At 46.8% G+C, this 13,469-nt stretch overlaps 1 long non-coding RNA gene across 3 annotated transcripts; it reads left to right on the plus strand.

The window, feature by feature from the left end:
* The first annotated feature begins 37 nt into the window (after positions 1–37).
* On the plus strand, positions 38–12,792 carry LOC134156970 (uncharacterized). Of its 3 annotated transcripts, none has more exons than XR_009962149.1 (4): positions 38–826; positions 2,319–4,185; positions 8,642–8,736; positions 10,990–12,792. It is a non-coding gene; the product is annotated as an uncharacterized LOC134156970 (long non-coding RNA). The 3 variants fall into 3 exon arrangements; XR_009962148.1 differs by having other exon boundaries at positions 39–826; positions 2,319–2,652; positions 2,988–4,185; positions 8,642–12,792; XR_009962147.1 differs by having other exon boundaries at positions 8,642–12,792.
* The last annotated feature ends 677 nt before the right edge of the window (positions 12,793–13,469 follow it).

The following is a 13,469-nucleotide window of genomic DNA, read 5'->3' on the forward strand; positions in this document are numbered from 1 at the left end:
GAAACAGTTAATCAAAAAGCACCAACTCTCTCCTGGAACGTGTGTGTGCGAGCGCGCGTGTGTGTGTTTTTGTTTTTTAGAGCCAAGAAGATTTGCTTTGGTTTTTTTAAAGCAGAAACCACCACAAAGTTGGCTGTGGTTTCAGCTGCGCTCGTTCGAGATTTGTACTTGCTGACTACCAATCCTAAAAGAGTTAACCTAGTAAGGATGACTCAGAAGCAGAGAAGGAGATGCGAGGCTCCGAGCCTCGCAGGAAGCAGAGAAACAGAGGTGAGGAACATAATAATTACCAAAAAAAGGTGCAGAGTCCAGGAGCGACGCTCCCCTCGGTTTGCCTGGCCCTGGCACCGCTGGCACGGGCTCCCTGGAAAGCTGCAGTTCCGCTCTTATAACACAGGGAGCAGGCTGGAGAATTTAGAGCTGCGTCACAGAGCTCAGCGAGAGAGTGAGAGAGCAAGCTCCGTCGATAGGTCTTACCAGCAACAGCCCTGCTGCAGCAAGAGGGGAGAGAGGCAGCAAGAGAGGCAGAGAGGGCTCCAAAAAGAGAAGTAACGCTAACACCAGGGACTGTGCTCCTGCCACCATCCAGTGTCCTTTAAAGATCGCATTCGGGCTCGCTTGGCGTAGGAGGCTTCGCCCATTGACGATGCTGGAGACCCGGCGCGCTTAATCCCACGGGGAGGGAGAGTGGGCAGACACCAAAAGGGTTAACGGAAAGGAAATTTCTGGAACCTTCTATTCTGCGGCGCTACACAGCGAGCGGAGGGCTGAGGACTGCGCAGATGGTGCACGGGCAGAGCTCTTCGGTCCGGTTCGTCTTTCTCACGTACGTACCCTTTGATCAGGATGGGGCTTGAGCTGCATCTACGTATTTAAATTATTTGCAGGGCGTCCCTTTCCCCCGGCGCCCCCGAGTTCAGCTCCCAGAGTGCCTTTCTTATTATTTTGGCTGGGTATGATTGCTCTGTTCTGCGTCAGAGCTGTTTTCTCAATGGAACGACGGCACAGGTTGTACTAATGTCACTCTTGCCGGCATTGCTGTACTGCAGAGGAGGGTAGTAGTGGTGGGGGAGAGATGACAACTTTGCAAAGACTGCTGTTTTCATGTTTTGCTTGGGTTTTTTATCTCTCCCCCCCCACCCCCCCACCCTCCCCCCCCCGGCAGCTCTGTAAAGGCTGGCACGTTGGCAGGGCTTTGGCGGAGGGGTTAACAGGCGCTCTGCGTTTCAGAGCTCGGAGGTTTGTCACTGCGTAGTTTGCAAAGTGGTAAACGGTGACGCAGTGATCATTGCAGGGCATGTCGTCCAGTTTTTAAAAGCACTGGGGAACAGGTAGACGGTGCCTTCCAGACGCTTCCACACCAGCTGAAAGGGGTTAAAGATGAGTCGAGACGGGAAGCTAGCGTTTAGGGATTAAATGTCATCATTTTGGCGTTGGAAAGTTGTTTACCTTGCTCTCTCCGTGTCTCCATGTTGGCAGCCTTCCAGCTCACATGTGATAGTCTTCCCTGTACTGCTGCATCATTAACTAAGTGGCAGAGCTGGCTCCCCATTGGCCGGGGAGGGCTCTCAGCCCAAAGGCGCCGTCCGATTGGTGGAGGAGGTGATGGCAGGTGAAAAGCTCTCTCTGATTGGTCAAGAACTGGGTGTCAAATCTCAACGTTGATTTCACTTGCTTCAAAGTGCCGGCAGCTCCCTGCCCGCTCCTGCTGGGATCCTGGGTGTCCCACAGGCAGGGGCAGCAGGCAGGACAGCAGCAGTTACCTCCTCGGTGCAGTGGGTGCTGGTCCTTGCTCCCACGGGTGTCTCTTTTGCGGGTGCCGGTGAGGTTTCATTTTGCTGTGCAGTTCCGATGATGACGTGTCAGAGCTCCAAACCACGGGGAAGGGGAAAGTCCTGGGGTTTGGGGCTTTTCTCTGTGCTTGCTTTCTTCCTTCTCCCTTTTAAGGTGGTTTAGTGTGAGCAGGACTGTAAACTGCTCAGGGCAGGGATTGCGCCTGGAAATTATGTCGTGGGAAAAAGCAAAGCGAAGAAGACTCTTGCCCAAACTCAGCTTTTGTTTGCCCAAGTGCGAGTTTGCCACAGGCTCGGTAACATCAGGGAGGGCTGAAGACAGTCTTGAGTGATGGGTCTGTAAAGGTTTGCCAAAGAAATAATAAGGTTAGAAAGCAGGAACTGAAGGATTGGGAAGGACTGGGTAAGGATGGATGGGAGATGTGGGCAGAGAACGACTCCAGAGAGAGGATAAGGAAATGAAGGGGAGAACATTCTTCTCTCTTAACCGTTTACTATACTATTTTTTCACCTCTCTTCTTAAAGTGACCAGCAATGAAGATGGCAACTCTGCCTGGAAGTGCTGAGGACACAACCAGCTTTGAGCTTGGTCCTTCTGGCCGAGGAAGCCTCCTGATTATGCAGTGGAGTGGTAACTTTGCTTTCTCATGCGGCAGGGAACGTTTTTCCATAGCCTTTCATCATACTGAGGCTTAAACAAGTTTAAAGATAGGGTAGCATAAGCATTTAATCTGTATTACTCACTCGCTGACCTCTCAAGTGTCAGGTCCGGTTGTTTAGCAACAACTGCTGGGTTCAGAACCAGCTCAAACATGCTGCGTCCGCCGTCTCCATTACTTCAGCGTAGCCTGTCCTGTGAGTGAGAGGGAGAGAGAGAGAAGGGCTGTATTTACACACATACACCCACCCTGACCAAATTTTGGTTACAAAAGCCATAAAGGCCGTAGGCGCTGCGGTTTTATCCTCGGCTCCGCTCTTTTGCGCAGTGCCATAGACGGGAGGACGCCATTCCCAACAGCAGTGCGGAGCTAGGAGCAGGGAGGGAAGGAGAAAACAGACAGTAGGTGCCACTCCCTAGTTTTCCAGCCCCTCATTCCCATCTCCACCTTTCTTGCCTCTCCCTTTTTGTGCCAGATTCCATAGGGAATTTCAGACTCTTACTGCAGTCGTCACAACCCCTCCTGACTCACTGAGCCTTCACTGGCTTTAGCTGGCTCCCTTGGAGCATCCTTGCCTCCTGCAGCGCCAGTTCCGCAGAGCAGGGGAACAACAGGAATAGCAGCAACAACGGTGGTCCCTGCAGCAAGACAGACAGGCATAAAAACACACAAAGATAGGAACAGGGCAGTCATAGAGGTAAATCTGTACAGCCAGGAGATGGACTGAGAAACAGTGATCTGTGGCATAGAAGATGGGTGGGTGGTACAGACAACCCTTTGCATAGTTCCCCATCACACCTGTGGGGGGAAGGACCCAGTTAATTTGCAAAGCTGTTGTCTCTTCCAACCTGGCATTCTATGACATTTCCCAGTCCTTCTAACCGAGGTGAAACTGGCAGTCAGTGCACTTGTTTGGGCATATACGTACTTCTTGAGTATCTGTGTGCAGTGTTGGGATGCATTTGGTTTGATTTCTTTTACTACCATCTTTCTGCCACAGCGCTAGTTTAATTGCGTCTAACTGCAGGGAGGGTAAGGAGACAGAGATAAAAGAGGAGTTATTTCAATGTTAAACTTCAGCTGTAAATCTCATTACTCAGGAATTGAGGTTACTGTCAGCAGGTAAATCTGTGGGACTGGCAAGAAACAAGGCTAAGAAGGGGACGGACATGGCATATTTCTGTAGGACAGTAGCGATTTTGTGCATGGGATGGTGGTGGTGTTGTACGTGGCTAACTGTTCCATAATGGCTTTCTGCGTATTGATGCAAAAGCACTTGGGCAAGCTGTGATTTCTTCCTCCCTCTGACACTGTGTGTGTGTGACATTGTGTAAGCTGATTCATTTCTTCTAGAGTTTGGTTTCCTTCCTTTGCAAAGTGGGGTTTATTCTACCTCTCTGCCTTAGTGCGGCATAATGACGCAGTGTTTAACGCGCTGGGGCTGTTGGCAAAATACGTGCAATTTTCGTGGGCATTTTGATTGTTGAAGGACTGCAAAATTTGGTAAAGGAAGTTACGGATTGCAAATGCTCATGACATAAATTTAAAAGCATTACCATCTTCTTCTTCGCTGCTATCGAGGGAAGGCTCTCTGAATGACACGACAGCCATGATCTCCTGCTGCACTTGTTTTGCCGATGGTCATGTTACATCTGTGACGCAGCCCGATTTTGCTGTTGGCTCCTTTCTGTGCTTTATGGAGTTGAGCTGAGGAAGGCACAAGCTTGAATACGGTTAGAAACATTCATTTAATGTGGATGGTAAAGTTCACAACCATACCTGAAGTGACAGGGATATTGGCATCCTCCTATCTCCCCACCCGCAGATGGTGATCTGGATGAACACAACAGCACCTCTGGCCATTTTGTTGCTCGCAGGGTAGGCTCTGAGCCTGCAGCACTGCTGCTGCTGCTGCTGTTAATTTCCATGTTACACAAATACTGCGTCGGGCTCTGTGTCAGGAGCTTTACTGATGCTGTGAGAAGCTTCGAGTCTACAAGTAAATGTTTTGCTTGTCTTATTTGGGAATATTCATTAAAATATTCAAATGCCAAGTGTTCTACCCTCACTCCTCTTACAATTTACTTCCAGACGTAGCCAGAAAATTCACTGCTGCTGGGTATTTTTAATAAAGCAGTGTTTTCTTACTGTTTAATATGGGTGTGGCTGGAGGGGAAAGACAAGATTTCAGTTGGTTAAGTATCTGTATCGCTGATGCTAATGGACAGAGATGTAGGCAAAAGCTATGAGTTGCCCATATTCTCTATATATCCATATATAGATAATCCCAAGGCTACGTTGTGAAGATGCCTGTGTAATGGAACAAGAAGGGAGGACTCTCTTCTGTTCCACTCACCCCGAAGTTTTGGTGCAGAGCAGTAGAAAAAGCCAACATAAGAATGTCACAAAATGGTTTCAGCAGCATTCAGAAATGCCAGTGCCGTTTATACTGGCACAGCTCCGAGAGAGGTACCGTGAGCTGCCTGCTGCAAGGTCATTCCCTGGACTCACTGTCACCAACCAGTTAGTTCAGGAACTCTCAATCCGCATTTCTTGCAACTGTGGCAGTGCTTGAGTCCTGAACCTGGAGGTGAGGCTTGAAAATTAATGTTACTGCAGTTGTGAGCCACTGGGTCCAAAACTGTAGATCCCCAAAACTCCTGCGTCTCTGAGGTGTTTTAAAATCGCTATGTATAATTTGTTTCTTGTGCTAACTACAAACACTTTGCACCAGTTCCCTCACCTGCTTTTTCCCCAAGACTTCCTTTGGACTGCTGGGAATCAGCAGTGGTGGTGTAGTTAAGGACTAGGCATCAACTTCCGCCATGTTCCAGAAAAAATAAGTGTCTGCCTGTATTTGGAGTTCTGTTCCTGCAGTTGTTGCCAGGTGGACTCGGCCAGCGGCTCCAAGTTCACCAGTGGCTCTTAAGCTGGTATCATCTCTCGTGTGCTTGCAGTTCCAAGTACCTCAGCTCAACAGCAGCCTTGTTCCCTCCTAGGTTTCCACGCTTTTCTCTGGTGTTCCTGTTTGTCCCTGTCACTAGTTTTTGCAGTTGCCTCGGGGCAACATCAGCCATGGATATGTTTGGGCTGGCTGTCGTCTTCTCACCTTCACAGGCAGCAGCAGAGTGGTTAATGCCTCAAGGATCTTGAGCAAAATAAGTTATTTTTTCCCCATCCTGCCCTGACCACGTTTAAAGTCAGCCTTAGCTTTCAGTAGCATTATTCTCTACTTTTCAAAGGGAAAGAACCTGGCTGCTAATCCTGATGCCAGTGACGACTCTTCGCCTACAGGGAGGCATATGTGAGAGCTTGTCTGCTAAAAACTGAGCCAACACAGTGTGATTCAGACCTTAAGCTTTCCAAGGAAGAGAGCTATTTCTGAGTTAAGCACATCTCTTCAGCTCCCCACACAAACACTCTTTATCCAGTGCAAATGGTGCATAGTAGGTGTCCAACAGCAGCCACTGGTATTTGGATATACAGCTCAAATGCTTCTTAAACATTGATGATGGCTCTCAAACATACAGCAAAGTTTCAGTGACAGGATGATGGAAATCCTGGGAACAGGTACAAACCAGCAGCTCACGTGCTCAGGGAAGTCAGCCATAAGTTTGGCCCCTGGTTTTCTCCAGCTTTTTTGCCAGGTCCTTATACTGCAGATAGTGTGAAGCTATGGCAGGGTAGTGAAGGCATGTTGTCGAACATACAGATTAAAGGCAAGGTTATACTTCAGTGAATGTGTGGCACAGAAACTCTGCTTTTCACTGGCACAGGACATTCTTTTGTCTCTTGAACGACACAAAGAAAACCACAGCTTCCCTTGACATTACCTAAAGTCGCTTTTGGGGAACACCACGTTCCTGAGCTGATCATACAAATCACAACAATAATCTCCCTGGGCCTGCTTTTAAGACCTGTATTGACTGATACTTTATATTCTAAGGTGATGCTTAGGTACAGAAGTTAAGAACAGAAAATTGCTTTCCTGGTTTTAGCTACTTTGGTGGATGTTTTTAGTGCAGTTAGTTCTGGAATGTGCTGTTCAGTCACGCTGTGCTTGGCTAAATTAGACGAGCTCTCATTGCTGCACCTTCCTGATGCTCTTCCATGACCTAGGTCATGAAAATGCCATGCTTTTCTTCTCCTCTGTAGGTTTGCCCAGTTTCACCTTACTGTTCCTTGTGAAATCTGAAATCCTTCAGAGGATTCAGTGCTTCTGTAGTTCCTGTGCCCTCCAAATAGGCTGTGGTTTTGCTTAGGAACTCTCAGAGTTTAACCCCAGCTGGCAACTAATGCCACTTGCTCGGTTCCCCCCCTGCTGCCCGTGTAAGATGGGAAGGGGAATCAAAAGAAGTAAAACCCATAAGCTGAGGTAAGAACAGTTAAATAATTGAAATAAAGTAAAAAAATAAATAAATATATATATTAAAATGGTAACAAAAGAGAGAGGAGTAAGACCCCCCAAAACCAAGTGATGCACAGTGCAATTGCACACCGATGCCCATCCCATCTGGAATCAGCAGCTCCCAACCTACTCCCTCTAGTTTCTATACTGAGCATGAGGTTACATGGTATGGAATATCCCTGTGGCTAGTCGAGGTCAGCCATCCTGGCTGTGCTCCCTCCCAGCTTCTCGTGCCCCTCCTCGTTGGCAGAGCATGGGAAACTGGAAAGTCCTTGACTTAGGGTAAGCACTACTTAGCAACAACTACAACATCAGAGCGTTATCAATGTTATTCTCAGACTAAAGACAAACCACAGCACTGTACCAGCTGCTAGGGAGAAAATTAACTCTATGCCAGCTGAAACCAGGACAAACGCAAAAGTGGAAGAAAACTGGATGACTCCAGGCAGACCAATTCAAATCAGCAGATGGGAATCACAAGATTAGAAACTGTAGCCCTAATATCCAACACTCCTAGAATTGTCACCATGCTAAAATCACTCCCTTCAGATCAGAATAGAATCACAGACTGGTTTGGGTTGGAAGGGACCATAAAGCTTATCTAGTTCCAAGCCCCTGCCACAGGCAGGGACACCTTCCTCTAGACCAAGTTGCTCAAATCACCCACTGTGCCTAGGTCAGTGCTGGCATTCAAGTGTCTTGCCCTCAGAATGGCATGTTCTATATCCAAACCACCAATACCCGTGTGCTGACTGCCAGCTTGTTGCTCAGCATTGTGCAGGAGAATCCTGGCTGGCACCAAACCCATTCTGGGAACAAGCACTGTCAAAACTGACTCAAAGCAGCAAGAGTTAACCACACACTGGCGTGCCTTCAGGGAGGCCATCATGCAAAGAGAAAAGGCTGAGATGCACCTCTAAGACCTCATCACAAGCCCGATTTCAGCCATTGCAAGTGGTACCTATCACCTGTGCAGCCCTAAATGGGCTGGAAAAGCTGCTTCATTAAATAAAGAAGCAAACAAAACCCCTCACCCCCAAACCCCGGAACATTTGGGCTGTTTAAAAAAGGAAGGGTTAGACTGACAGGCAGCTCGCTGACAGCTCAGCACAGTTAGACAAACGCTCTGACAGATTACCCTTAATAGGAATCCAAATTAGTGACTTGAATATCAAGCTGGCCTGAGTGTCCCATCACTCAAACAGAGCTAAATGGGACAATAAGCTCCACAGGCTCTTATCCACAGTATGCCACAGCCCAGCATCCAGTCTGCCTTTGGGTTTGGGGGCAGATGGCACAGGGGTTGCAGACCCAGCGTACCTGTCTTTTAACTTTACTGTTTATACTGCAATTGTAAAGCTACGATAGTAGGACTAAAGGAATAGGCTACGTTCAGCTCTGGAGTTTGTATTCTGGTCCTACTCAAAGAAAAAAAATCCATTATGCTTCAAACTCCCAAGAGAACTACATGCTTTTGCTGCCCATAATAATAGCAGCATCCCTAGAGCCATCTTCTAGTCACAAGCATCAGCTTCACCAAGCAATGCAGCATCCACTCTACCCTCACTCAGCCTGGGTCAGTGCTACTGCTGACACAGAAATCATTACGCCCTCCTTACTAGCTCAGACTGCATGTTAGGGCACATTTGTCCATACCTGACCTATGCAACACCACACAGTAACAGAACTGCACAACAAACAGATGCAGTTACATGCTCCCCTGGGCTGAGGAAGCTTTTTTTGAAACCTTAGAAGTTCACTCATTTCAATTCACCTTACAGGTCACCACTTGCACTGTCACACCCCTCTGTCCTGCACCTGGCCTTGCTCTGACTCATTCCTTGACTGAGGATGATGCATCAAGCTCCAATTCTCTGTATGTACAACGGGAACGCTTTCTGTAGGGGAGACCAGAGCGTGATGAACCATGAGTTTCACTCCACGGTTTGCACACAGGGTTATAGAGAGATCTGTTTTGCTGTAGGTTGTAAAAAATCAGCTCTGTGACATCAAGCTTGCCTTGCTCCTGCAGACTAGATTAAAGGTCTTGGGCTAGGGAGGAAGATCCCTTTATGGGGGAGGCCAGGATTTCTTCCCTTTCTGCCTTTGTCTCGTGTAGAATGTATAAAGCAGTGTGGAGTCCATGAAAGGCTTTGAGATGTTCCTCTGAAAGAAGCTACAGAACAGTACTGCTACTAAAATGTGTTTCAAAAAGGAGCAAGAAAACAGAATCATAATATTGTACTTTTCCTACTGTTATGTATTGAAAACTCCAGAACCCACTGACAAAGCCAGCTATAGCTGATAGTACTTGCTTGTCTCCACACATATGTGTGTGTCCATATGTACACCCTGAACACACACCCAGCAAATGTCTGAGATGAGCACTGATTTATTTTTCTGCATGGGTGGTATTAACAGTTGAGTGCTGTGTATCACAGGGTCTTGAACTACTTTCTTTTCCTCCTTCCCTTTGCATGCTGCCTGCCCAAGCACGCTGCTAGGTTTGGAAAGAACAGCCTACACTGGCAGAGATGTATCCCTCATAAAAAGTGTACCTGCAGTTTGGCAGAAAGGGCTGACATCTTCTGGCTGCTTGCAGTGAAGGGGGAGCTTGTCAAGGCTATAAGACAAGCTTCAGGTGGTCTGGAGGAAGGGCAGCAGCACTGTAATTATGCTGAAGTGAAACATGGTTTTATCAGACTAACAAATGAGGCACTGGTCATCGACTGCTGCATGGGATTTCTTGGAGAGGTTAGTCTCCTTTGGAGAGGGGAAGGTATGCATGGGTGTTCAGACCCAGTTCAGACTGCTGACAGAAGAGAGACTGAAATGAGCTCTTAGGCAGAAGCTCTTCCCTGTGAGGGTGCTGAGGCACTGGCATAGGATGCCCAGAGAAGCTGTGGCTGCCCCATCCCTGGCAGTGTTCAAGGCCAGGTTGGACACAGGGCCTTGGAGCAAGCTGCTCTAGTGGAAGGTGTCCCTGCCTGTGGCAGGGGGCTGGAATTGGATGAGGTTTAAGCTCCCTTCCAAACCATTCCATGATTCTATACCTCTAAGAGAAGCTCTCATTTTGAGCAGCACAAACATAACTGACATTTCCACCAACTGTTTTCTAAAACCCTAATATAAAGATTTCTTTTTACTGTTAAGCCACATGCTTACTACCAAGACAAGAAAAAACCAAAGCAACCCCCACTTGCAGCCTGTTTCTGAAAGATGCTGCTGTGGTACTTTATCTGGGCTGCAACCAAGCTCTTGTCAGCAGTAACTCTCAGTCCAGCTTTTCACTGGTACGTGTTAACACTGATATTACAGGGTGCCTCATAAATAACTGTGCCAGCAAGACAGACACTGGGGAGGGAACCTGCTTTCCACTTGTCTTTCACCCTGTTGCCCCAGATAATGGATTTAGAAACTACAGTAAATATGCAGACTGTAATCTAGTACAGTTCTTTCCCCTTCCTCCACCCCACTTTCTTGGAAGGACATGCTCTTTTTCTCTGAGCTTTCCTCTGCTGCCTGTGGGTGTGCATTAGGATGTAGGCACTGAAGCAGATTCTTGGATCTGGTTACAAAACTAATGCAAAGAGCTGCCAAAAACCCAGGGCATCAATAAGTGAAACTCCCAGCTCCAGTTCTGCTGCACTCCATTCCATTTTACATCAGCTTCTGCATCATCAAAGGTGAGACATGGTGGCCAGGCTTTGGTAGATCCTGAGTTATGCATGTGTGGAGTCATACGCAGAGGTAAGACACCCCATCTATTCCCACTGTACAATGCCGGGTGACTACCACGGGCTGTGCTGCACTAGAGCACTGCTCAGCCCTACTCCCATTCCAGTAACCATCAGCCACTAGCTTTCACACTCTCCTACTTCCTCGACAACTTTTGCTGAACCATTTACAGTTTGATTTGCAAATGCTCCTTTTTTAGGTTTTGTTCTGACCCACACTTGGAGTAGTTTCCATGCAATTTATTTTCGTTACCCCTATATGAATTCCAAACTTGTCTCACTAAACTCCACAACTCCTTGCTTATTACAAGCATGCTAATTGCAGGCTGCATGATACAGCTGACAGAGGCAGTTCCATCACGATAGTCACATTTCCTTCCCCTGTCCCAAAGCACCTCATCTGTCCTGTCCTCTCTGCTGATGCTGAGCTCAGGAAGCAATGGAAAGCCACACCACTTTCTCCCTTGGACAGAATGAGGTTTATAGCCTGGTTCCATGGCAGTGGCGTGAAGAAAGCGTTCTGTACAACACAAACTCATCACCCAGCACTATCATACTGCACTTCAGGAGCCTTTTTCACTGCTTGCTGGTCAAGAGCTTCAGCATATTCCACCTGGCTGTGAAAGGAAATGAGTTACTGCCAGAGTGGTGGGTTTCTTCATCACATATTTTCCTCCTACACCAGGCTCAACTATTCATAAGATGCTAAAAAAAATCTGTGCCAATAAAGTAACTAACCCAAAGTTCACTGTCTTCCTTTCTAATCAAATTCAATAAATGAATTTTTCTTTAGGTACGATGGAGATGAAGGATTTTCTCTCTCAGTCTGCAGCCAAGCACCAGATGTGTCTTCCTCTGGAAGCTGGTTTCACATGGTGGCTTAGATTTTCCCACTTTGTATCTAGCACCATTTGAAATCAGTGTTCTAGGAGCAAGAATTACAGCGTGGGAAGAGAGCAAGCAGCTGCTGAATGCACCAATGGCCTCTACTCCTTAAACCAGCACTTTCCCCACTGGCTATTTTTTTGCCAGCCATCCACTTTGTAACATCATCTGACTTCTAGACACTCATACAAGCACTGTATGCACCCTCTCAAGCTAGGGCCACCACAGAACAGCTGCCTTCCAATGTATTTCTACTTAATAAACAATGGATATGAGTTCAAGTTGTCCAGAGTAAAGTGATCCAAAAGTTGCATCAAAACCAATGCAGTACTTCTTGCACCTTCACAGGCAGAGTGTGTTTCCTTTATTATACAGTCACTCAGATCCTAACATTTACTTAAAGCAAATGTATTTCCACTCTGTGCCTGGGGACTCTGTGGCCATAGAACTTATCATTCCGTAGCTCCCTGAGACTTGCAAACACAGAACAACCTGAAGTCAGCAGTTAAACACAAAAGTGCCTTCAGCAATCATGCTGCTGTCATGCTGGTACCCACAGAATCTACTCGAAGTTTATTACCGGTAACTTGTAGTACTGTTTCTGTAGTCTTCTATCCCCTTGAATCCAAACCACTAAAACGAAGCTAAACTATTTCTTGTTCAACCTCACCATTGTCAAACATTCTACACAGAACAGACGATCGCTGTGTGGATGAAGCGTTTGATCAGAGCACTGAATAGTCAACTTTAAAGAACATGTAGCTGCCATCTACAAGAGGATCCTTCTCTGAGCCAGGAAAATGTCTCTTACACAGGCTGACCGATTTCTCTTGGTGTTCAGAGTCTCAGTTTTTGTCTAGCACCATTTGAAATCGGTTATGATGTAGGGGGAAAAGCAACAGTAATGGAAAACTTCATTCCCCCGCCCCCCAAAGTCCTTAGAGACAAACACCACCAAAGGCACAGACTTCACTAACACGGTATGCTTTTCTGTTCTCCGACCTGAAGTTACACCTGGCCATCCTGCTCAGAAGGAGGACAGTCAGCATCACGCTCAACTAGGAGGGATGCTTCAAGAGAAAGTGAAGCATCTGTTCAAACACCTCACTCAGATTCTTCAACTCAAGCAAGCCAGGGCCCATGTGTCAGCAGAGCCTCCTAACCTTGACTGGTTATATTCCATGTGCTATTTGTTTGCCTTAACCTGTTATTTACTCAGATCTTTTTTTTCCTTTGAAATAAAATTGTGTCCTACTTGGTATCAAGCTCTGTCTCAGGCAGACAGATGACATGTTCCCTGCAGGACAATACCTGATTGCTGCAAGTCTCTTCATTTCAGTCCCCAGCTCCATTTTCAACCCCATGAACCATGCTCAGAAGTGAGCATTTACACTGAAGTGTACCACTGAGAACCCCACCAGCCACTGACACTATACGCAACGTTCAAGTAGTACCTATGTTTGGTTACTCCCACAGCGAGACCATCACTTGCTTTACCAGTAGATGGCAACAAGAGATTTTTACTACATGCAGCCCTTTTCTTAGCACAAAGTTCATGTGTTCGTGACTCTTTAATTATCAGCTCCAGATTCTAAAGTGAAGGAATTCACCTGGGACTGAGTTTTAGAGAAATGGTACAGAATTAATGGCAATGAGGACAAATTCAATTGTAAGTGTTTAAGTCAGACTGCCTGTCCCGTCAGTGCTCACTGCAATCCCCAAGCTTTGGAGATTGTAAACCTGTGTAGTCTACAGATAGCAATTCTCAGTCCACACCAACTCCTGTTGACTATCACAACCTCAACTGAAAATAATATGATTCTATGATTCTATATTAGTTATTTTTCTATTGCATCCTCTCAAAGGCTTTATCTTCTAAGGCAGCTCACTCCACATGTTTCTTTGAAAAGAAAATTAAACATATTGTGAATGTAAAACTCAGAACTAATCACATTCTACTTAACATCTGACACACACTGGACAACAG

This window comes from Pezoporus occidentalis, unplaced genomic scaffold (genome assembly GCF_034315485.1).
Source record: "Pezoporus occidentalis ecotype Australia unplaced genomic scaffold, CSIRO_AGI_Poc_V1 ctg92, whole genome shotgun sequence".
Classification (NCBI taxonomy): Eukaryota; Metazoa; Chordata; class Aves; order Psittaciformes; family Psittacidae; genus Pezoporus; species Pezoporus occidentalis.